At 34.5% G+C, this 25,175-nt stretch overlaps 1 long non-coding RNA gene across 2 annotated transcripts; it reads left to right on the top strand.

The window, feature by feature from the left end:
- Window positions 1-260: 260 nt before the first annotated feature.
- On the top strand, window positions 261-22,648 carry LOC147578589 (uncharacterized). 2 transcript variants are annotated; one of them, XR_015254316.1, is made up of 4 exons: window positions 261-445; window positions 6,336-6,403; window positions 7,679-7,798; window positions 21,706-22,648. It is a non-coding gene; the product is annotated as an uncharacterized LOC147578589 (long non-coding RNA). The 2 variants fall into 2 exon arrangements; XR_015254315.1 differs by lacking the exon at window positions 261-445 and adding an exon at window positions 3,491-3,612.
- Window positions 22,649-25,175: the final 2,527 nt, after the last annotated feature.

Genomic DNA, 25,175 nt, shown 5'->3' with positions numbered 1-25,175 from the left:
CAAATAAAATCTTGGTTCTATAAAGCATGAACTAATTGGAAGTTAGTTGAATAACATTACATTTGTATTAGTTCATTCAATTGAATAACTCCTCAGATATATTTTCTGAATAAAGTTTAAATCTCAAAAAATGAATTAGGTAATTTGTACTTTAAGTTTCTTTATAAAATATTTCAAATTTTAATTCCTATGGGATTTTTGAGGGAATCAAAATTTTCCCCTTTTCTTTTAGTTTTTAATCCAAATATACACAGGTAATTATTATTGCCCCACACAAGGTAAATAAATTTTAGTGCAGTGTCCTCTCCACTCCTCAGCAACCACAGTGATCTCTTTGTGGTCACTCAACAGTGTTAACACAGCCTCGAGGCATCATCTGAGCTTATATCATTCATGAGACAAGAAGAATATACCCGTGTGGCATCAGAAGTGGTCCATATTGATGGTCAGTATAATCATACTCAACCCAGTAAACTCTGCACAGAACCTGCTGGTAATAATAATCCCAATCATTTGCATTAATCGACTTTAATCCTCACAGCAATTCTTTAAGGGGGGTGCTCTTACCTTTTACAGAGGAGGAAACTGAGGTCTGAAAGGTTAGTCACATGTCCAGTGTGACACAGTTCACATGTGATAGAACTGAGTTGTATCCCCTGCCTGCAGGTTCCACAGTTCATGCTCTTAACCACCATGTGGTACTCATTTCGCTCTCATGTCACATAGAAGGGATACTCACTGGAGCACAGTCAGAAAAAAAGAGCTTTATATTCCATATGTTACTAAAATGTATCTTTTAGAGACCCATTAAATAGTTCACATCAAAACTGTTTTTAGGCAATTTCACTCTACTGTAACTTTATTTCAACTTTATTTCAAGTGTGGAATTTTAAGAAAAAGGCAATTTTGTGTTTGCGTCTTTATCTCCAATATGTTTTGGCACTTATAACACAGTATGATCCTAAATTCCTTTAAGAATAAAATAGAATTGTTTTTTTCAAGCATACTCATCCGTTCTCATTTTATTACTGTTCTGTACTTCAAACACACTTCCAGTTACCATTAAATCCCACAATTTCCACCCATAACATCTGGATAAATGCATATAGATTCTATGCCAAAGAGCCATAGTGCATGAAAAAAAAATACTCTTGGCCTTCATTAAGCTTTTCCATTTCTTTAAAATTAGGTTTTACTCCTCTGGTAAGCAGAGATGAAAGCATGTAATTAGCTAATTTTTTTCCTACTCAGTGTGATATTTGCTATTTATTTTCTATGCCAATTCCTCCCCCCAACAAGTCTGTTGCTTCTCTTTGGGACTGAGAATCTTCTCATCCTAATGATACTTAAGGACTCATTATTTTCCTTTATTGTGTGTAAAGAAGCATACGTTCCATTTTCCTCCATGCTCTACTGATATTGTTTTTTAAAGGATTTAACATGAGTACTTGGATAGGATATGTTTGAAAGTTCCATGTTTTTGCAAAGTATACTATTTTGTGATATGTTTTATATTTTGTTGCCTAGTTGAAAACTCCCTGTCCACATGATCAAGGAGAACATATAAATATTGTGTCCCATAGATGTACTTGCCAGTATAACTTGCCTGAGAAATAAAACTAAATGTTTGACAAGTTAGAAATTTTTATCACTTGAGAAAATTCTTTCTGAAGGTTACAATAAACTTGGATGTCAGAATTATTCACAGACTTCTAAATGATGCAGAATTGTGGAGCTCTTTAGTAAAACTGGAAGGGACAGAATTATATTTGTCATTAAACTCCATGAAAATTTTGGTAACATAGATTTATTGACTTTCAACTCTCTTTCCCCCAGCACTTTATTAGCAAAAATATAGGGAGAGTACCAAATAGAAGTTTCACCTTGCTTACGAAACCTTATTTTAGTAACAAACCTGTACCTGAATTTTAATGACAGATACTATTGGAAAGCAGTGTTTATTTCTGCATTGTGAACTATGAGTATTAAGGATTTTAGCTATTAAATGTTAACTTCTATGTTATCAAAAGCATAGCTTACTTTGTATTAGGCTTTGGTGGGGGGGGGTAGGGGAGATCATCACTGTGATTTAATTAAATCTATCTGTGTTTAAAAGCAGATTAGGGTGCCTGGGTGGCTCCGTTGGTTAAGCGTCTGACTTCAGCTCAGATCATGATCTCACAGTTTGTAAGTTCAATCCCTGCATCCGGCTCTCTGCTGTCAGCACAGACTCTGCTTTGGATCCTCTGTCCCCCCCCCGCCCCTCCCCTACTTCCATTCTCTCTCTGTCTCTCAAAAATAAATAAGCCTTTAAAAAAGTAAATAAAAGCAGAATCAGACCTATAAATACAGAGAAGAAACTGATGGTTGCCAGAGGGGAGGAGGGTGGAGAGATGGGTAAAATGGGTGAAAGGGGGTGTGGACCATATAGTCTTCCAGTTATGGAATAAATAAGCCGCAGGAATAAAAAGCACAGTGTAAGGGATATAGTCAATGATACCGTATTAGCGTTGTATAGTGGCAGATGGTAGCTACACTTGTGAGAACAGCATAACATATAGAGAAGTTGAATCACTGTGTTGTACACCTGAAACTAATGTAACAGTGTCAACTATAATCAAAATAAATTAAAAAAAAAATTTAATGAGCAGATCTATGTGTTTGGAGAGGGGTAAAATTTATGCTTCAAGGAGACAGGGATTTTCTTATATCTCCATTCCCCCACCATTTTCCTTATAATTCTTTTCATAAGCAGTAGAAAAGCGATAACTTTATTTTAATTAATTGTAAATTGACTTTAACAGTACTGATGATGAGTGACAGGGGATGAGAATTATCATTCAATTCACTTGTTGACTGAGTTCATTCCGACATTAGTTTGTGTGAAATAATAAATGCTTGATTTTCAGCATGTAGCTTTGGATAACAACACAGCAAACAAAATATCTGGGTTTCAGGTTTGAGACATAATTAAACCATGAGCGGATTAGTCAGTCAATAAAGCAGTTAAAAATATGAAAGAAAATTAATTTTATATTACTTTTATTTATACTATTTCCAGTGTTCCTCATTCCATTGTATAGTAGGTTCAAGTTTTTATCATATACATTTTGCCCGAAGGACTTCTTTTAACATTTTTGTTGTGGAGGTTTATTATAAACTCTTGTGTTTTTTTTAACCTGAAAAAATCTATTTCTTTTTTATATTTAAAAGTTATTTATGCTAGAGTATTCTAGGTTGACGTTTTTTTCCCCCTTTAGACATTTTAAAAGAAGTCACTTGATGATCTTCTGGCTTCAATAACTCCTGATGTAAATTCTTGAAAAGTCTGCTGTAATTTATATGCATATATTTATATATATGATATGTTCTTTTCTTCTGACTCTCTTTAAGATTTTCTTTTTATCTTTGGTTTTCAGTTCTTTTCTTTCTTTTCTTTTCTTTTCTTTTCGTTTCATTTCTTTTCTTTTCTTTTCTTTTCTTTTTTCTTTTCTTTTTTAAGTAGGCTCCACACCCAATATGGAGCCCAATGCAGGGCTTGAACCCACAACCTGGAGATCAAGACCTGAGCTGAGATCACCAATTGGATGCTTAATGGACTGAGTCACCCAGGTGCCCCTGGTTTTCAGAACTTTGAATATGTTTGTCCAGGTGTTTTATTTGTTTTATTCCACTTGGTGTTCTGTGAATTTTTTGATCTGTGGTTTCATGTCTTTCAGTATTTTTGGAAAATTCTCACTCGTTAACTTACAATACTTCCTTTCCACGCTTTTTCTGTTTTGTGATTCCTATTATAGCAATATTAAACTGATATTGTCCCAAGTTCTTTCTAGGTTTTTTATTCTTTTTTAAAATTCATTATAATTTAGCATGGTTAATTTCTATTCAACTATTTTCATGTTTACTCATTCTTCTGTTTTTGGCTCTCTTAAGTCCATTAATAAGCCTATCAAAAACATTTTTCTTATCTCAGTTACTGTGTTTCTTATATCAAGCATCTCCCTTTGATTTTTTTATAGAGTTCATCCTAATAAAATTTAAAAGCTGTTCTCATAATTTTTTTCTTTATGATACAATACATGCATGTTTTCCACTTTTTTAACAAGAGTTTTTAAGTACATTAATCATAGTTAATTTAAATTTTCTGTTTGATAGTTCCAACATCTGGGTCCTATATGAACATAGGTCCATTAGTTGCTTCCAGTGTATCTTAACAGTATATTGTTTTTCTTCCTTATTGCTCTGCAATTTTTGTTGAATGCTGGCCTTTGTGTGTAAGACAGTACAAAATGAGATACGTATTGTTGATGTCTGAAAATAGACATGTCTCTTTTTATGCTAGGTTCTTACTGTGGCAGTGTGAGTTAATTTAGTTAAAGGATGAGGTGATTTGGGGTTTTGTTGTTACGATTTCACCACTGTTCCACCTTTAGGTTTAGACTTTCTATATATTGACTCATCAGAGGTCTCTCCATGTTCTTGCCCTTCACTCAACAGTACACTGATTCTGGTTATCACACATCTTTTGACAACCTGGTGATGGGGTTGGTGGTGGTGAAAGGGTTCTTTCTTGTCCTGCTTTAGTGTCAGTCTTAGGCAACCACTCTGCTGTGGGATGTTGGGGTTTTCTTAGTGACCCTACCACTCCACCAGTTGCAGAGAACCTCTAAAATTCTGACTTTGTCTTGGTTTCAAAGGCCTTTTTTTCCGTCTTTCCTTCTCTAAGCTGCAATAGATTTCCACATGTTCCTGAAAGTTACCGGGTTTTCTGCCCCTCCCTCAGTGGGATAAGACTTCTGTCCAAGTGGAGAAAGGCCATAATAATCTAAGTGGGGCTTTGTGTCTTTTGCATAACTGTTGCCACTTTCTTCACCAACACCTGATCAAACAGGAGGCAATCTCTAATTTTCCCACCTGACCCAAGTCTTTCTCCCAAGCAGCCAGAGATGGGAGTGGACAAAAGTTTGAGATTAAGTACAATCTTCCCTTATGTCTATAACTCCAAGGATTCTATACTATTGTTATACTATCCAACAGCAGCATGTAGAAGTTTGTTAAAATATTTAACAGTGTTCTAACCAGTACTTACATCTTGTGTCTCTTTGGAGACACCTGTATTTCCCTAGACTTGAGACTTCTTGATTTTCCTGTACGTCAGTATTTTGATGGATTCAAGAAAATTTATGAATTGGTAAATTATCCAACTTGTCACTGTTGGCATGGGAGCTATGCTCTTTTGAGCTTTCTACATCCCAATACAAAACCAAAGCCCTTCTCAATTGATTTTGAATATATGACTTCTAGGATTAAATAAAGTATATGAGCTACACTGACAATTTATTAATAGTAACCCATAAACTTAAATTATAAAATTGCTTTGACGCATTATTAATCAACATAAATTTTCCTTATCTTGAACATCCTTAGAGTCGCTAAATAAAAAGTGGAAAAATTAATGATGCAGAAAATATTGGATTACTGAGCAAATAATTGGACCATTTCACATGTGGCATTCACTTTTTGTCTCATTAACTCAGTATATGAATGATGAAATCATTGCTTGATTTTTTTTAATGGCAAAATTTGAGGTTGAAGAAACACATAAATGCCTTTTCAAGGTCCTATTTTTTTTTGAGATTATAATAAAAAGTGGTGTGTTTAATGCATGCTAATGATTTGAAATAATTATCCAATAGCAACAAACTTGCTTTAAATCAATTTTAATCCATTTTGAATCACATAGGATGTTTTAAATTCATAAGTTGTTATAATAAATTACAAGTTAGTTCTTTAGTCAGATACTAAAGTAATTTCAACTATTTTCTGGCTGAGCCACAAATGATTCAAATAACTTGTGATTACAAAATATAGACATTATTCATTTATTTTATTTTAGAGAGAGCACCCTCATGTGAGTTGGAGAGAAGGGCAGAGGGAGAGAGAGAGAGAATCCTAAGCAGATTCCATACGCAGTGCAGGACCCAATGCCAACCTCAATCCCATGACCCTGGAATCATGACTTGAGCTGAAATCAAGAGTGGGGCACTCAACTGGGTGAGCCCCCAGACACCCTGACATTATTATTTAAAATATAATGTGATTTTCAGCATTTAAACATGTAAGCTTTGCACAACTGTTTCACAGTTTCATTGTAATTTCAATCTAAAGTATATTGGAAAAACAGGAAATAAGACTGGGAAGAAATGATTCTCTCTTTAAAAAGTTTACAAGGTGATAGAAACTGAGTAGAAACAGATTTTGGATTAAGAAGTATAAACATCTTTACACTTTGACAGTTTTTTCAACAGATATTCATATATGTCTTCTATGTCCAGACAGCGTGCTGGGCACAGGCAGAGACAAATGTCAAGGACACCGACACAGTCCTAAGAGATCAAGAAGTGTAAGTATGAATTCATAACAAAGATGGTTGGCCAAACACCAGAAACAAAGCCAAAAGCTAAACAGACACATATGAAAGAAAACAAAGTCTACTTTATTCATATTTAAAAGCCCCTAAAAATCAGCAAGAAAAGCTGAACAACGCAATTAAAAATGTGCAAAGTGACATAAATATTATACCTAAAAATATTATACCTAAAAGGAAAAAAAAAATCATTTGTTAAACTTGCAAAAACATATGTAACCTCACTTGCAGTAAGAGAAATTGAAAATTAAGCTATAAGTTGTTATTTTTCACCTGTCACAGTGGTAAAATTTTAAAAAATTGTTACAAGGAGGAAGAAAAAACAAGCCCCTCAATATATTTTTTCTGGGAGAGTAAACTGATATAAATGTTTGTATATCATTTTGTCAATATCAATCAAAGAATAAAATATATATAACTACTTCCAACAATTCATTTTACTCTTCAAGTGTCCAGGGTTATATGAATATGAATATATACTGGAGCATGTTTACTGATAATAACCAAGATATGTGGAAACGTATCAAATATCCATTAGTAAGGAACATTCATTGCATTATGTATATGCAAAATAAAATAAGAATAAATCGCTTAATGTATCAAATATGTCATTGTACATTCATATCGGAGAATACTATGCTGCCAGGAAAGCAAATATTGTTTTTATGGGAACTATCATGGAATTATCTCTAAGATATTGTTAAGTGGGATATGTAAATTGTAGAACATTATAGAGAATATGCTGCAAGCTTTATAACAATAAAAATATATGTCAGTGTGCTTTTATGTGTTTAAGATAACTTATGTTTGTATTTGCATGAAACACTTTTGAAGGATCCAAAACAAAACTAAATTAATTGTTATCTCCACAAGGAATCTGGGGATTTGAGGAAATATTGAGAAAAACTTTATTTTACCTCATGTAATCTGTCTCCCTTATCAAATACATGTTATACATAAAATTATAACAAAAGATGTGTCAGTAACACAGGTAGGAGTGCCCTAGTTTTGGTAGTAAACTCAGATGCAATTAAGAAACAAAACCAATGGGTGCCATTTGGATATGAGTAGTTAGAAAAAAATATATCTAAGATGCTATATGTTTTTGGCTTAGTATCTGTCTGGCCTCGTGATCAAAGTCTATCAAATTCTGTCACATTTGCAAATATTTATTTTACTTTTATCCATTACCCATTTCTAAAGTTTCATTGACATACATGACTTTACTTGTTTATCTTTATTTGCACTTAGAGAAATGCATCATGTTTACAATGATCAAATATAAATGAGAAGTCTGTGTGCCTATCTGACAGTGAATGGCATTATCCATTGGTCCAGAGGGGAACAGCAGGACCAGGCACTCCTCTTCAGGTATGTTAGTAGTTGGTAGATCTCAGGTACATTAGTGGATCTCAGTCTGGGCTGTGAACGAGAGCGGGGGTCCTCAGTGCAGATCCCTGGGCATATATCTATTTACATCTATTAGAATTTCTTTTGTTCATGAATTACTTTTTAAAATATTCCTATTGTTAACATATTGTAATCAGCAAAATATTTTTTATAGGTAAAATTTTTATAAATATTGAATACGTAACTTATACATTAGCATCTGTTATAACTTATGACCTACATCCAATCTGCTATATATCCTGCACAGAATATAGTGACAGAACCAGTGATAGATGTTTCTATTCCTTACCGCTCGGGCATGTCTGTCTGAATCCACTTCTTCCACTTGGCAAAGATCTTTTTTTTTTTTTTTTTAAGTTCCAACATTAACTATTTTTAATTCATTAGTTTGGCACACTATGATAATAAGTAATATGGAACATATTCTATACCTTAAGGACTAGCCATAAAATTACAGACAGAGTACATTTCTAAAACAGTCCCTTCAGTGGGTCTGAGCCAACTGTGATTCACCTGAGCAAGGATTACCCACAGAAAGCTGTGCTTTCATTTTCTTCTCACCCTCTTTTTCAGTATCATGCTTTACCAACCAGGAAGATATAAATAAAAGGGCACATCCCTATCTTTTTCTCATTCAACTAACATTTTTCTGAAAAAGGTGTTTAATAACAAAGTTTCAAGTTTATTTTCTAAAGTTTGAAAAAAAGTTTGCTCTTTAAGGAAAGCCAGGGGTAAATCTTTTAAATTATAATGCCTAGGGTTTTTTTTTTTCTTTCTAAAATTTTAAGTTGTTACATAATGGATTCTTTCTGAATGGGGTATGACAAAGTATCATGATGTGAATTATTCGTCTCTTTCATGTTGGCTAATGTTGTAAATCTGCAACATCTTATTATATAAGTTACAGTGAACAAAGAGTTGGTAGAATTTCCTAAACATAGGGAAAATAAAGTAAGTATTTCCAAATGTTTTTTGAAATTTATGAAACTTTCTTTTTAGGAATTTAGCTAATTTTAGGACATAATCTGGCAATTCTTTAATCATTAAATATAGGATATGACCAGTAATTCTACTCCTAGTTATATACCCAAGAAAGATGAAAACACATGTCCACACACACACAAAAAGCCTGTTGACCAGTGCTCATAGCAGCATCATTTATAAAAGCTAAGAGGTAGAAACAACACAACCACTATCAACTAAAAATGAAAAAAACAAAATGCAGTATATCCGTACAATGGGAGTATTTGTTCACAAAAAGGAACACAATAGTGATACATGATAAAACATGGATCAACCTTGAACACATGTTGCTAACTGAAAGAGGTCAATCACAAAAGACCAAATATCATAGGATTCCATTCATATGAAAGTCCAGAATAGTGAAATCTATACCGGTTGCCTAGGGCTGGGGGATGAGGGAGTAACAGCTAACAGGTACAAGGTTTCTTTTGAAGTCAGGAAAATGTTCTGAAATTGACTGATAGTGGTGGTAATGATTACACATATCAGTGAATATACTAAAAAAAAAAAAAAAAAAACCCTTGAATTGTATATTGTAAATGAGTGAATTGTATGGCATGTAAATTATATCTCAATAAAGCTATTTTTTTAATTAAAAACAAATAAAGAAAAGAGGAATCTGACACTGGGCCCATCAAGACTGGTATCACTCGCTATTCCAGGTTGTCATTAGGATCAAAATCTTCTAATCATCCACCCCTTCCATGTGGTTTTGATCACTATGATCTAGATATAACTCCTTCACCTCTATCTCATGACCACATTCCAGTATGAAAAAGAAGCAAATAATATATAGCACCTGTAACAGGAGAGCAAAAACTTACTCAGAAACCCTCATTTTTTTGCCTTTAGGGAAAGAATTAAGGCCGTCTTTAGCAGCAAGAGAGGTGGGGAATTTGGTATCTTTGCCTGGATACCTTTCCACATCAAATAAAACCTGCAGAAGTGTATGTTAGGAAGGCAGTTTTCAGAACATGTCACAAATTTGTATTAATAAGAGATGTTTGGGGAGGAGCCAAGATGGCAGAACAGCACAGTTTTTTGCGTCTCGCGTCCATGAAATACAGCCAGACCAACACTAAACCATCCTACACACCTAGAAAACTGATTGGAGGATTAACACAACAATCAGCACAACCTGAACCACAGAATTCAGCAGGTACATGGTGCGGAGAAGTGAATTTGGGGAGCAAGAAGCCGCTGAGGGTAGGGAACCGCTTTTGCGGGCAGAGAGAGGACGGAGACTGGGGAGGGGGGGAGAATACAAATAGCACCCCTCCCCAAGAGCAGCTGGAGAGAAGGTGGAAAATTGGAAACAGCCGCAGGGCCTAAACTAAAAAGGGAGAAAGGAGAAAGGAGAGGGTTTAAATTCCATTAAGACTATAAACAAGAGGAGCGCAAAGGCTGCAACTCTGCAGCTTGATACCTGGCGATGCTCTGGTGGGAAGGGCGAATCCCCAGGAACAGAGTGGGGTCCGGGAGGTTCTCAGGCCGCATGGGAAAAAGCGGTTCCACCGCTGGAAGGACATTTGGTAGAGACTGTTGAAGCCACCTAGTCCCAGCAGACCGCAGAAAACGGCCACATTCGCTGGTGCTGGGGCAAGGTCTTTGAGGGTGAAGCCTGGTGCCAGATGTGTGTTGTGATTTTCCATAATCCCTGAAACGCTGCTGCTACACTAACTCGCGAACTTTTTCTGGGGCGGGCTGGCACCTGGCTGCAGTCTCGGGGCACCGGCAGCAGCAGGGTCCAGCAAGCGTTCCTGGGTGCAGCCGACATTTGGCCATTGCTCATTCGTCCATTGCTAGGTGAGACCCTCCCGCAGAGGGGCAGAACGGGTCAAAGCCGCAGCCCTTCAGAAGTAAGGGGCCAGGGAAAACAGTCCCATCTGAGGCAAAACTTGGGACAGAGGTACTGCCTGGGGCCTGGTCACGGAGAGTGAAAAAGCAGGGAATGGACGAAAGCTGAAGACAAAGGACGGGTGCGCGATTGCTGATCTGGGAGAACAGACTGAGTGGCCAGGTGGCGCCATTTTTCACCACTCCCGCGCTCACGCATGCGCACCTACCAGCGCTGCAACAATCCACCCCAGTAGGCTAGCAGCGCCATCTAGTGGAAAGCAGTGCTATTACACTGAGCCCCGCCCAACTGGGCCAACTTCGCTCTTCAAGAACACAAATCTCACCGCTGGCTTAGTTTATGGACTATAAAGTGCTACATAGACTGACTTCTAGCAGAAAACGAAGTAATTTCAGTCCTACTTCAATCTGTTAGCGGGTTCATCTATTCAATTTTCTTTTTCTTTCTTTCTTTCTTTCTTTCTTTTTTCTTTTTCTCTTTTACATTTCTTTTTCTTGAATACAGAAAGAGAAAAAATTCATTTTTATTTTCAATTTTTATTGAAAATATTTTCCTTTAATTTTTATTACTATATTTTTTAATTTGTGTAAATTTTTTCAAAATATATTTTACTTCCATCATTTTATTTTAGTCTACTTCAGTGTATTCACCTTTTCAAATTTTCAAACAATTTCCTTTTTATTTATTTTTTTCTTTTTCTTTTTTCTTTTGCTTTTTTTCTTTTTCTTGAATGAAGAAAGAGAAAAATTTCATTTTTACTTTCAATTTCTATTAAAAATATTTTATTTAATTTTTTTACTATATTTTTTGCTTTTATGTAAATTTTTTCAAGTTATACTTTACTTCATTTTATTTTAGTCTAGTACAGTGTATTCACTTTTTCAAATTTTCAAATGATTTCCTTTTTTCTTTCCTTTTTTATCTTTTTTCTCTTTTTGTTTCTTTTCTTTTTTCTTGAATACAGAAAAAGAAAAAAATCATATTTATTTCTAATTTTTATTAAAAATATTTTTCTTTCATTTTTCTACTATATTCTTTACTTTTGTGTATATTTTTAAAATTCTTTTTTACCCCCATCATCTCATTTTAGTCTACTTCAGTGTATTCATTTTTTAAAATTCTCAAACGATTTCCTTTTTTTCTTCCCCCCCTTTTTTCTCTAATCTGTCAAACCACTTTCAACACCCAGACCAAACACACCTAGGATCTAGCATCATTTATTCGATTTTTGTGTGTGTGTTTAATTTTAACATTTTTTTTAATTTAATTTTTTATTTCAATTTTTCTACCTCATTAATTCCTTTTCTCCCTTCAATATGACAAAACGAAGGAATTCACCCCAAAAGAAAGAGCATGAAGAAAGGACAGCCAACACAGGATTTAACCAACACAGATACAAGCAAGATGTCTGAACCAGAATTTACAGTCACGATAATAATACCAGCTGGAGTCGAAAATAGATTACAATCCCTTTCTTCAGATATAAAAGAAGTAAAAAATAGAATGAAATTAAAAATGCTATGACTGAGCTGCAATCATGGATGTATGCTGTGGTGGCAAGGATGGATGAGGCAGAACAAAGAATCAGGGATATACAGGAAAACTTATAGAGAATAATGAAGCAGAAAAAAAGAGGGAGATTAAGGCAAAAGAGCACAATTTAAGGATGAGAAAAATCAGTGACTCATTAAAAAGGAACAACATCAGAATCATAGGGGTCCCACAAGAAGAAGAGAGAGAAATAGGCATAGAAAGGTTATATGAGAAAATCATAGCAGAAAACTTTCCTACCTTGGGGAAAGACACAAACATCAAAATCCAGAAAGCACAGAGGACCCCCATTAGATTCTACAAAAACCGACCATCAACAAGGCATATCATAGTCAAATTCACAAAATACTCAGGCAAGGAGAGAATCATGAAAGCATCAAGGGAAAAAAAGTCCCTAACCTACAAAGGAAGAGAGATCAGGTTTGCCCCAGACCTATCCACAGAAACTTGACAGGCCAGAAAGGAGTGGCAGTATATCTTCAGTGTGCTGAATCAGAAAAATATGCAGCCAAGAATTCTTCATCCAGCAAGTCTGTCGTTCAAAATAGAAGGAGAGATAAAAAGTTTCCCAGACAAACAAAAATTAAAGGAGTTTGTAACCACTAAACCAGCCCTGCAAGAAATTTTAAGGGGGACTCTCTTAGGGGAGAAAAGATGAAAAAAAATATATATATATACATATATATATTTCAATATATTTTAAAAAGCAACAAAGATTAGAAAGGACCAGAGAATACCACCAGAAACTCCAACACTACAAGCATCATAAGGACAATAAATTCATCTCTTTCAGTACTCACTCTAAACGTCAATGGACTCAATGCTCCAATCAAAAGACATAGAGTAAGAGAATGGAAAAGAAAACAAGATGCATCTATTTGCTGTTTAAAGAGACCCACTTTAGACCTAAAGACACCTTCAGATTGAAAATAAGGGGATAGAGAACCATCTATCATGCTAATGGTCAACAAAAGAAAGCCAGAGTAGCCATACTTATATCAGACAATCTAGACTTTATTTTTTTTTTTAATTTTTTTTTCAACGTTTATTTATTTTTGGGACAGAGAGAGACAGAGCATGAACGGGGGAGGGGCAGAGAGAGAGGGAGACACAGAATCAGAAACAGGCTCCGGGCTCTGAGCCATCAGCCCAGAGCCCGACGCGGGGCTCGAACTCACGGATCGCGAGATCGTGACCTGGCTGAAGTCGGACGCTTAATCGACTGCGCCACCCAGGCGCCCCGACAATCTAGACTTTAAAATAAAGACTGTATCAAGAGATGCAGAAGGGCATTATATCATAATCAAGGGGTCTATCCACCAAGAAGACCTAACAATTGTAAACATTTATGCACCAAATGTGAAAACACCCAAATATATAAATCAATTAATCACAAACATAAAGAAACTCATCGATAATAATACCATAATAGTAGGAGACTTCAACACCCCACTCACAGCAATGGACAGATCATCTAATCAAAAAATCAACAAGGAAACAATGGCTTTGAATGACACACTGGACCAGACGGACTTAACAGATATATTCAAAACATTTCATCCTAAAGCAGAATATACATTCTTCTCCAGTGCACATGGAACGTTCTCCAGTATAGACCATATACTGGGACACAAATCAGCCCTAAGTAAGTACAAAAAGATCGAGATCATACCGTGCATATTTTCAGACCACAACGCTGAAATCAACCACAAGAAAAAATTTGGAAAGGTAACAAATACTTGGACACTGAAGAACATCCTACTAAAGAATGAATGGGCTAACCAAGCAGTTAAAGAGGAAATTAAAAAGTATGTGGAAGTCAATGAAAATTATAACACCACAACCCAAAACCTCTGGGACATAGCAAAGGCGGTCATAAGAGGAAAGTATATAGCAATCCAGGCCTTCCTAAAGAAGGAAGAAAGACTCAGATACACAACCTAACTTTATGCTTTAAGGAGCTGGAAAAATAACAGCAAATAAAACTGCAGAAGACAGGAAATAATAAAGATTAGAGCAGAAATTAATGCTATCGAAACCAAAAAAACAGTAGAACAGATCATGGAAACCAGAAGCTGGTTCTTTGAAAGAATTAACAAAATTGACAAACCACTAGCAAGTTTGATCAAAAAGAAAAAGGAAACAACCCAAATAAATAAAATCAAGAATGAAAGAGAAGAGATCACAACCAACAATACAACAGAAACAAAACAATTACAACAGAAACAAAAACAATACTAAGAGAATATTATGAGCAATTATATGTCATTAAAATGGGTAATCTGGAAGAAATGGACAAATTCCTAGAAACATATACACTACCAAAACTGAAACAGGAAGAAATAGAAAATTTGAACAGCCCCATAACCAGTAAGGAAATCGAATTAGTAATCAAAAATCTCCCAAAAAACAAGAGTCCAGGGCCAGATGGCTTTTCAGGGGAATTCTACCAAACATTTAAGGAAGAGTTAACATGTATTCTTTTGAAACTGTTCCAAAAAAATAGAAATGGAAGGAAAACATCCAAACTCTTTCTTTGAAGCCAGCATTACCTTGATTCCAAAACCAGACAGAGACCACACTAAAAAGGAGAACTATAGACCAATTTCCCTGATGAACATGGATGCAAAAATCCTCAACAAGATATTAGCCAACCAGATACAACAATACAGTAAAAAAATTATTCACCACGACCAAGTGGAATTTATACCTGGGATGCAGGGCTGGTTCAATATCCGCAAAACAATTAACATGATTCATCACATCAATAAAAGAAAGGACAAGAACCATATGATCCTCTCAATAGATGCAGAGAAAGCATTTGACAAAATACAGCAGCCTTTCTTGATAAAAACCCTCAAGAAAGTAGGGATAGAAGGAGCATACCTTGCGACCATATAACCCATATACGAATGACCCAATGCTAATATCATCCTCAATGGGGAAAAACTGAGAGCTTTCCCCCCTAAGGTCAGAAACAAGACAGGGATGTCCATTCTCACCACTGTTATTCAACATAGTATTGGAAGTCTTAGCCTCTGCAATCAGACAACACAAAGAAATAAAAGGCATCCAAATTGGCCAGGAGGAGGTCAAACTTTCAGTCTTTGCAGGTGACATGATACTCTATACGGAAAACCCTAAAGATTCCACCAAAAAACTGCTAGAATTGATTCATGAATTCAGCAAAGATGCAGGATATAAAATCAATGCACAGAAATCGGTTGCATTCCTATACACCAACAATGAAGCGACAGAGAAATCAAGGAATCGATCCCATTTACAGTTGCACAAAAAAACATAAAATACCTAGGAATATATCTAACCAAAGATGTGAAAAATCTATACATTGAAAACTATAGAAAGCTTATGAGAGAAATTGAAGAAGACACAAAAAAATGGAAAAAGATTCCATGCTCCTGGATAGGAAGAACAAATATTGTTAAAATGTCGATACTACCCAAAGCAATCTGCATATTCAATACAATCCTTATCAAAATAACACCAGCATTCCTCACAGAGCTAGAACAAATAATCCTAAAATTTGTATGGAACCAGAAAAGACCCCAAATAGCCAAAGCGATCTTGAAAAAGAAAACCAAAGCAGGAGGCATCACAATCCCAGACTTCAAGCTATACTACAAAGCTGTAATCATCAAGACAGTATGGTACTGGCACAAGAACAGACACTCAGATCAACGGAACAGAATAGAGAACCCAGAAATGGACCCACAACGTATGGCCAACTAATTTTCGACAAAGCAGGAAAGAATATCCAGTGGAATAAAGACAGTCTCTTCAGCAAGTGGTGCTGGGAAAACTGGACAGTGACATGCAGAAGAATGAACCTGGACCACTTTCTTACACCATACCCAAAAATAAACTCAAAATGGATGAAAGACCTAAATGTAAGACAGGACACCATCAAAATCCTCGAGGAGAAAGCAGGCAAAAACCTCTTTGACCTCAGCTGCAGCAACTTCTTACTCAACACGTCTCCAGAGGCAAGGGAAATGAAAGCAAAAATGAACTACTGGGACCTCATCAAAATAAAAAGCTTCTGCACAGCGAAGGAAACAATCAGCAAAACTAAAAGGCAAGCGACAGAATGGGAGAAGATATTTGCAAATGATATATCAGATAAAGGGTTAGTATCCAAAATCTATAAAGAACTTATCAAACTCAACACCAAAAAAACGAATAATCCAGTGAAGAAATGGGCAAAAGACATGAATAGACACGTCTCCAAAGAAGACATCCAGATGGCCAAAGAACACATGAAAAAATGCTCAACATCACTCATCATCAAGGAAATACAAATCAAAACCACAATGAGATATCACCTTACACCTGTCAGAATGGCTAACATTAACAACTCAGGCAACAACAGATGTTGGCGAGGATGCGAAGAAAGAGGATCTCTTTTGCATTGTTGGTGGGAATGCAAGCTGGTGCAGCTACTCTGCAACAGTATGGAGGTTCCTCAAAAAACTAAAAATAGAACTACCCTATGACCCAGCAATTGCACTACTAGGCATTTATCCACAGGATACAGGTGTGATGTTTCGAAGGGACACATGCACCCCCATGTTTATAGCAGCACTATCAGCAATAGCCAAAGTATGGAAAGAGCCCAAATGTCCATCGATGGATGAATGGATAAAGAAAATGTGGTGTGTGTGTGTATATATATATATATATATATATATATATATATATATATATAATGGAGTATTACTTGGCAGTCAAAAAGAATGAAATCTTGCCATTTGCAACTACGTGTATGGAGCTGGAGGGTATTATGCTAAGTGAAATTAGTCAGAGAAAGACAAAAATCACATGAATTCACTCATATGAGGACTTTAAGAGACAAAACAGATGAACATAAGAGAAGGGAAACAAAAAATCTTTAAGCTAGAGAAGATATTAGTAGAAACCCTGAAAATTAAAAAGCAAAGAGAACAAAGACTGGGGAAAGAAAACCAAAATATCTAAGGACTGTGGGACAATTGCAAAAGGTGTAACATATACATAATGAGAATACCAAAGGAGAATAAAGAGAGAAGAGAAATATTTGAAAAAAATAATGACTGGGAATTTCCCCAAAATAATATCAGAAACCAAACTACTGATGCAGAAAGCTTTGAGGACACCAAGCAAAATAAATGCCTCCACCCAAAAAACCTACACCCAGGCATATTATTTTCAAATTATAGAAAATCAAAGATAAGGAAAAAATCCTGAAACAAACCAGAGGAAAAACACCACACCTATAGAGGAACAAAGATAAAAATTACATTCAATTTCTCAGAAACCATACAAGAAGATGGGAATGAGGTCAAATAATTAAAGTTTTGAGGAAAAAGAAAAAACACCACCCTAGAATTCTGTAACCTAGAAAACTATCCTGTAAAGTGAAAGGGAAATAAAGAATTTCTCAGACAAACAAAAATTGGAGGAATTTATTGCCAGTAGATATGTCTTCTAGAAAATGTTAAAAGCTACTTAGAGGAAACAAAAATATACACCAGAAACTCAGATTTGTGTAAACCAATGAAGAGCATCAAAGAAGGAATAAGTGAAGGAAAAATTAAAAAATTGTTCTTACTCTCATCTAACACATAACAGTTTGTTCAAAATAATAATAACCAACAATTTATTTGATTGCTATGCTTATGTATATATATATATATATATATATATATATATATATATACTATATATATACTATATATGTAAGTACTATATATACTTTTATATATACATATATACAATTACATATAAATGAAATTAATTAATGAACCAAGTGATGGAAAGGAGGATTTAAGATTATTTTTGCTATTATAAAGTATTCATATTACCCATGAAATGATATAGTGTCATTTGAAAGTGGACTTGGATCAGCTGTAAGTGAATATGGCAAACTCTAGCAACCGCTGGAAAAAGGTAAAAAAAAAAAAAAGGAATAAAATCAATATGCCAAGAAAGGAGAGAATATAGAATCATATAAAATGCTCAATTAAAACCACAAAAGGTAGAAAAAGATTGGAAGACAAAAACAAGAAGAAAGATCAAGAGCAACAAATAGACAACAGTAACAAATATGGTAGCTATTACTGCAACCATGTCAATAATCACTTAGAAGATGGATAGTCTAAATGCATCAGTCAAAAGACAGAGATTGTCAGAATGGATCAAAAAACATGACCCAGCTATCTGTGGTCTATAAGAAATCCACTTTAATTGTAAAGACACATATAGATTAAAAGCAAATGGATGGAGGAAAATTTACTATGCTGACACTAATCAAAAGAAAAGTCAATCTTTATAAAAACAGAGGAGAATGGACATATAGTAGGATCTGATATCAGACACAGAGATAGGGTGAATGCCTGGTGAAGTAAAGAGGGTGAAGTAAAGTATAAAAAAGTGTTTAACCATAGCCTCCTATTCATTACGTTAGGAGAATTACATGATATATGTGTCTCGTACCTGCTAAAGGTCATTAATTGTTAACTATTGCTTTTATTTTTTTGATTATTATTACATCTTGAGGTCTTCCCATGGGTCATACCATGAAGGACAAATAAGAGTTCTGCCAGGATCAAGATTGTGTTCTCCCAATATTGTCCAGAGTCCATTTCAGTCTTCTTTACTTGTCAGTCTCTCTCTGACTATCTGATTGCTTAGCTTCGTGCTAGAAATTTAGAGACTTCTCTGGCTTAACTCTCTACACTCCTGAATTCTGTTGGTTTTTGTCCCCTAACTATAGGCATATCTGATTCCACAGTCTTGACCTGCAGGAACCTGTAGGCTATTACCAATTATATTTATCCTGCCTCTTAAATGTGTATTGACATTTAGAAATCACATATTCCATTTTCATTAGTTGGAAACTGCCAATGTTGAGGTCATTGGCTCTCTTTCATTTTGCAGGTTAGTAACTTAACTAACTTCAATAAATTTTATATTCTTTTATAGACATGACCGCATAACCACAGAGAGCTTTGTAAATACCAGCCCTATTAAAATCCAGCAGGTATATTTTAGCACACTTAAATTTGGGTGAGGGCACTGGAAATAATTAGTTTTCCTCTCCATGATGACACAATCCTCATTTACTACATGCACTCTGAGTAACACGTACCACCAATGGGAACAGTTCAAATTTTTAGTACACTTCTCTCAGAGGTGTATCAAAGCCAAAAATATTACTAACTAGTTCATGCCACACCCTAAAACAACCAGTGGTAAATTCTCTTGTGCTTTGGGGAAATAGATTTATATTTTATAATAACAATAATGGGCATCAACTAGTCACTTTCCATATCCATAGCATGAGGTCTGAATTATTATTTTAATTTATTTTATTCTATGTTTATGTTTTGAGTAATTGATTATTTTAAAACATGCAGCCAATTATGTAAATTTCCTATTGTCCAGAAATAAATACCTAGAAAAGAAATGTGTGAGTTTATGCAGAACTGTGAAAATTAATCTCTGTGTTATCTTCTTTAAACACGTAAAAGCCTATAGTCTTATGGTCTCCATAAAGAATTCTCTGGATCCTATTTTTGTATATTTATTTTTTTAATATTTATTTATGTATTTTTGAGAGAGAGAAAAAGAGAGAGAGCATGTAGGAGAGGGGCAGAGAGAAAGAGGGAGACAGAGAATCCCAAGCAGGTTCCACACTCTCAGTGCAGAGCCTGATGTGAGGCTCACTCTCATGAACCGTGAGATCATGACCTGGGGTGAAACCAAGAGTCGGATGCTTAACCAACTGAGCCACCCAGGCGCCCTATTTTTACATTTTTTAAATGATACGTAAATCCTTTATCAGTTACCTAGAATAAGATGTGAGCTGAATGGTGACTCTATCAGCAAGGCAAATAAAACTCTCCAAAGATCATTGCAGTTGTCCAATTAATAATGAACAAAATGAAGTCAACAAAATAAATAATAAGGAAATACAATAAATAGTTACACACACATGGCCATGTGAAATCCTTAGAAAATAGTCCTTATGGAATTGTAAATTTCTACTCGGGTTCTCTAGACAAATAGGTTAGGAAAATCCTAGCAACTCATTCCTCTCTGACAGTAGATGATATACAGTAACTTATATTTGCAGGACTTGTTCTTAGCAATGGATAACAATTCCAGAATCCTTCCTTTTATCTGGTATGTCACATCTGTGTGACGGGCATTTTTAAAAAATATATTGTAAATCACATGAGAATTGAATTCACAAATGTTGTGTTAGAGTGCTAGTACTATTGTATGAATTTGAGCCTGTTAGTTTTCATTCCTGTATCTTAAATTTTATTATTTGCTGAAGATGACATAAATAATACTGGTTCTGATTGTTGAGAATTTGAATAAAATAGCGAATGCTGAGTCACTTGTAAGTTCTTAAATGATATGAAATTGTGGTTATACAGCATGTTTCTACAATAGCCCTTGCAGTACGGGCTGTGGATTGTAAAGCACTCCTCATCTTTGTGTGTCTGAAAATGTCTTTTAGGAGTTTTTTTTTTGCTATTTCACCTTATGTTCTGATACACTCTTAAAGCTCTTAAAGGTACAGTGGTGAAACTATGTATTTGGATAGAGCTTAATATAGGTTTCTCATATATGAGGATCGATAAACTCCACAGCAAACCTTAGGGGGGAAAATGTCTTCATTTTACTTACTTTTTTAGGTGATAGGTTAATTGAGTGTCAGATTCCGGGTTGATGGTTCTTTTGCTGATAATTGTTTTTTGTTGTGGGTTTTTCTTCTCTCTTTACCACCCATGTTTTGCTTCACAAAGAATTTACCCATTGATATTTATTTCTTTATCATCTATACGTTGCTTTGTGCTTTCAGTGATCACTTTCAGCCTGAAGTTACATGTCTTCAACTCTGCAAAAATGTCTCAACCATTTTCTTTTCAAACGTTTCTTTTCTGCCTTTTCCCCTACTATTTTCCTCTGGAACTGCTCTCAGAGCTATATTGACACATCTAAACCTACCCTCCATTTCTTGGACTGTTGTCACATATTTAACGTCTTTATCTCTTAATCCTGCATCCCCGGGAGTTCCTCAGGACTACTCTGCAGTCATTCAGTAGTGTGGTGACTTTCAGTGGTTCTATATTTCATTTTCAGGGCACCCAATTGCTTCTTGTGTCAATTCTACCTATTTTTATAATCTTCATTCTCTGTACATTGCTGTTATTCATCTTTTTAAGAATCATAAATATATTTCTTATAAAACTGTTTTAGATTGTTTTATTATTAATTGATTTGGAGTGAACTTTTAAAAATGTTGATTTCGTTTGCTATCCATTTTAGCATTAGTTTTCTTCACATATTTTGGAATTTTGATTCATATAATAATATGTAACAGGAAGGTTTATGTCACTCATTCTTTGTCGTTATTTCCATGCAGATCCCCAGGTCTCACCAATCGGAACCAGGTCTTGTATTTGCAGTTCAAATGTTACATTATGTTAAAAAGTGCCAAAACTGGGGCACCTGGGTGGCTCAGTCGGTTAAGCGTCGGACTCTTGGTTTCAGCTGGGATCATGATCTTGAGGTTTGTGACTTCCAGCCCTTCATTGCACTCTGTGCCAACTGTGCAGATCCTGAACAGTTCTCTCTCTCTGCCCCTCCCTTGCTTGTGTGCTCTCTCAAAATAAATAAGCAAACTTTAAAAAAAGTGTCAAAATTATTATGTTAGTGATTGATATGAAAAAGTTGCTTTTAGGTAGCATCCCTTACTTTATTTAGGAAAGTACATTTTGGGAGCTGGATCTTATGATAGATTGGATTATTGTTCTCTGCTCATAACTGCTCCCTGTTGTGGAATTATACAGAAGCACATTTTGCCATGTGACAACAGTACCTCCCACTAGAGTAAATGAAGAATGTTTATCAAAGTAAATAAATGTGGTGACTACCAGGTGAATACATATTTTATTCATCATTATATTTGGTAAAACAACAACAACAACAACAACAACAAAAGACAAACAAAAAAATTATCCCACGTGAGACAGGTAATATATATACAAATTTCAGAAATATTGTATTTTGAAATAAGAGACATTTCTTTATTGTTACAGAAGTTAAAAATAATTAAATATTTTTAAATAATACACGATCAAATTGGCATATAGATTCTTGCCAGATTTGTTTCTTCTCAGAGGGTCCATGTATAACTACTTAGTGATTACTATCTCCAACATAAATTGCAGACTTTGAGATACTTAAGAGATTAATCATCCCAACAAAGTTCCAATATTTTTAAAGCAAGAACTTTAAAAAAATTAAATCTTAGCATTCCATATATACAACAGATAAAGATTGTTGTGATTACAATTTGGAGGGATTTTATTTAATTTTATTTTAAAGTACATACATAAAAATAGTTAAAATCTTTGTTCATGGAAAATATTATTCTGCAATTTCATTTTTTTCATAATATTTTTAGGCTTTTCATCAGGATTAGGTTCATAAAACTAATTGGGAAGTATTCTAATTTTTCATTTTTTACATTGAATATTTCCATTTTTCTTTTCTGTCTAGGTATGGGTTTATAAATTTTATTAAAGTTTTCAATAATTTAACTTTTTTATTATTTTTTCTTATTATTTGCTATTTTTCTATTTCTTATCTTTATAATTTCATTTCTTATTTTTTTATAATTTCTTTTCTTGTACTTTAAATTTGACGTTCTGTTCTGTTTTTAGCTTTTTGATGTGAAGAATTTGATACTTAATATTAGACGTCTTTTCTCTATTCATAATTTTAGCACTGGTATTTTCATATTGTTGAATATGTTCACTATTATAACAGCATTTCCTAATAAACTGGAAAATATCTTTTTGAAGACATACCTTGTATGTTTTAATTTAAAATTTGAAGAATTTTATGTAATATATAATTCAACTTTCCTTGATGCATTGTAGAATAAACATTACTATCACAATAAATTATAGAATTAATGTTATTCCTATATGGGTTATATTTTAAAAATCAAAAACCATGTCCAAATTAACATTTGTACCTTTATGTATCATTATTCCTAAGGTCTAAGTCTGCAGGATATGATCACAAAGTCCTAACTTTGATATAAAAGAATGCTTTGGATATCCTGATAATACTGCTAAGTATTCCTTTGAAATATAGTGAAAATAAATCCAGATCAAGAATTAAAATTATTCTTAAAAGTTATGTTACCTTTTTTGTTGTTCAATATGTTTACATTCCATCTCCTTCCCTGCCTCAACCCACTTCACCTACTGCAGTCCTATGAATCCACTGTTTCTGAATCAAAGACCATAGTGTTGGCTAAGAAGGAAAGTATTTTCTCATAATGTAATTCACAAGTTTAGAAGCTTCCATATGTCCTGAAATATTCCAAAGGACAAGAGTAAAAAAAAAAAATGAGTTTTCAGTTTAGACAATTCAACTGAGATCAAATTAACAAGTAATATTTTAAAAATAATAATTAAAATTGTTTTTCTCCCATGGCAGCAGGTTTATATTGCTCTGCTCAAGTTATAAAATAAGTGATTTGGACAGAGAGAAGATCACTTGCCTCAGATGACACCTTTTTTAGTTAATTCTTGAGCAAATTCACCACTGTCAAGCTTATATTATACAAGTTTTAAAATAAGATTTTGAACAATCATTATTATACAAGATGATATTTAGCATTTTTTCATCCAGTAACGTTTCAGATCCATTTATATTCTTCCTTGAATAATGGGCTGCATGTTGTTAACATAATGACATTCTATTTTGTTTCATTGGCAAGAAGCCCTATCTGACTTCAAACTTACACAAATAGACAGAGAGCCTTTTTATTATTTACTGTAAGAGAATTCGGAAAATATGTTATAAAATTAACAACCACATAAAAAACAATAACTTCATTGATTATATTCTTAGAAACAAAAGAATATTTTATAATTAAGAATATTAAGAATTTAAGTTCAAAAGGGTAACCATTTTTTTAATCCTGTGCTATCCAGCTGCTTATAATTTCCATGGATTTATGTTAATCATGAAAATAAAGAATGTGTCAAGAATGTATTATGTTTTCTGTGAAGCTACTTAAAAGATTTTTTTATTTCTGTAAGACTGTTTCATTTACTAGGAATTAGAGAAGTATGGAAAAGGACAAAAATTAAGATATAAAAATAAACACTGTATTTTTCATTAATGATAAATATATATGTCAACATTCCATATTCATAAAATTATAATTAATGTTTAATGAGTGCCTACCAGGTGCCGGATACTGTGCTAAGACCTCTGTATGCCTTACCACTTTCAATGTAGGCCACATAGCAACACAAGGTGTACTCTCTGTGGGCACTGAGTATTGAAGAATTTAGGTAATTTGCACAGCTTACCCAATGGTGAATAAGGATTCACTGCACCCAGATCTGTCTGGGGAACCCGAACTGTTAATCATGTCACCTGTCATTGCTAACTCTCTTGAGTTTCATATGCTGAAAAATAAGAATTTAGAGCTGAGTTAAGTCACCTTTACCAATTAGGAAACACAGAATCAGAATCATGCACATTATTAATTTTGATCACCTTTTCCTATGCTGTGTACTTATTTTTTATGTTTTTATGTTGTGTACCTTAAATTTATTTTTAATGTTTACTTATTTTTGAGAGAGGCAGAGAGAGCGAGAGGGGGAGGGGCAGACAGAGAGGGAGAGAGGATCTGAAGCAGTCTCCCTCTGACAGCAGAGAGCCACATGTGGAGTGCAAATCCATTAACCACGAGATCGTGACCTGAGAGGAGGTCAAACACTTAATCCACCCAGTCACCCAGGCACCTCTGCTGCGTACTTTTAAGCGTTTGTCGCTAACACAGTATATACAAAATATCATACC

This window comes from Puma concolor, chromosome C1 (genome assembly GCF_028749965.1).
Source record: "Puma concolor isolate L17-30 chromosome C1, mPumCon1.1.hap2, whole genome shotgun sequence".
NCBI classification, from domain to species: domain Eukaryota; kingdom Metazoa; phylum Chordata; class Mammalia; order Carnivora; family Felidae; genus Puma; species Puma concolor.
The sequence above is the reverse complement of the archived record's forward strand: the minus strand, read 5'-3'. Positions and strand labels throughout refer to the sequence as shown.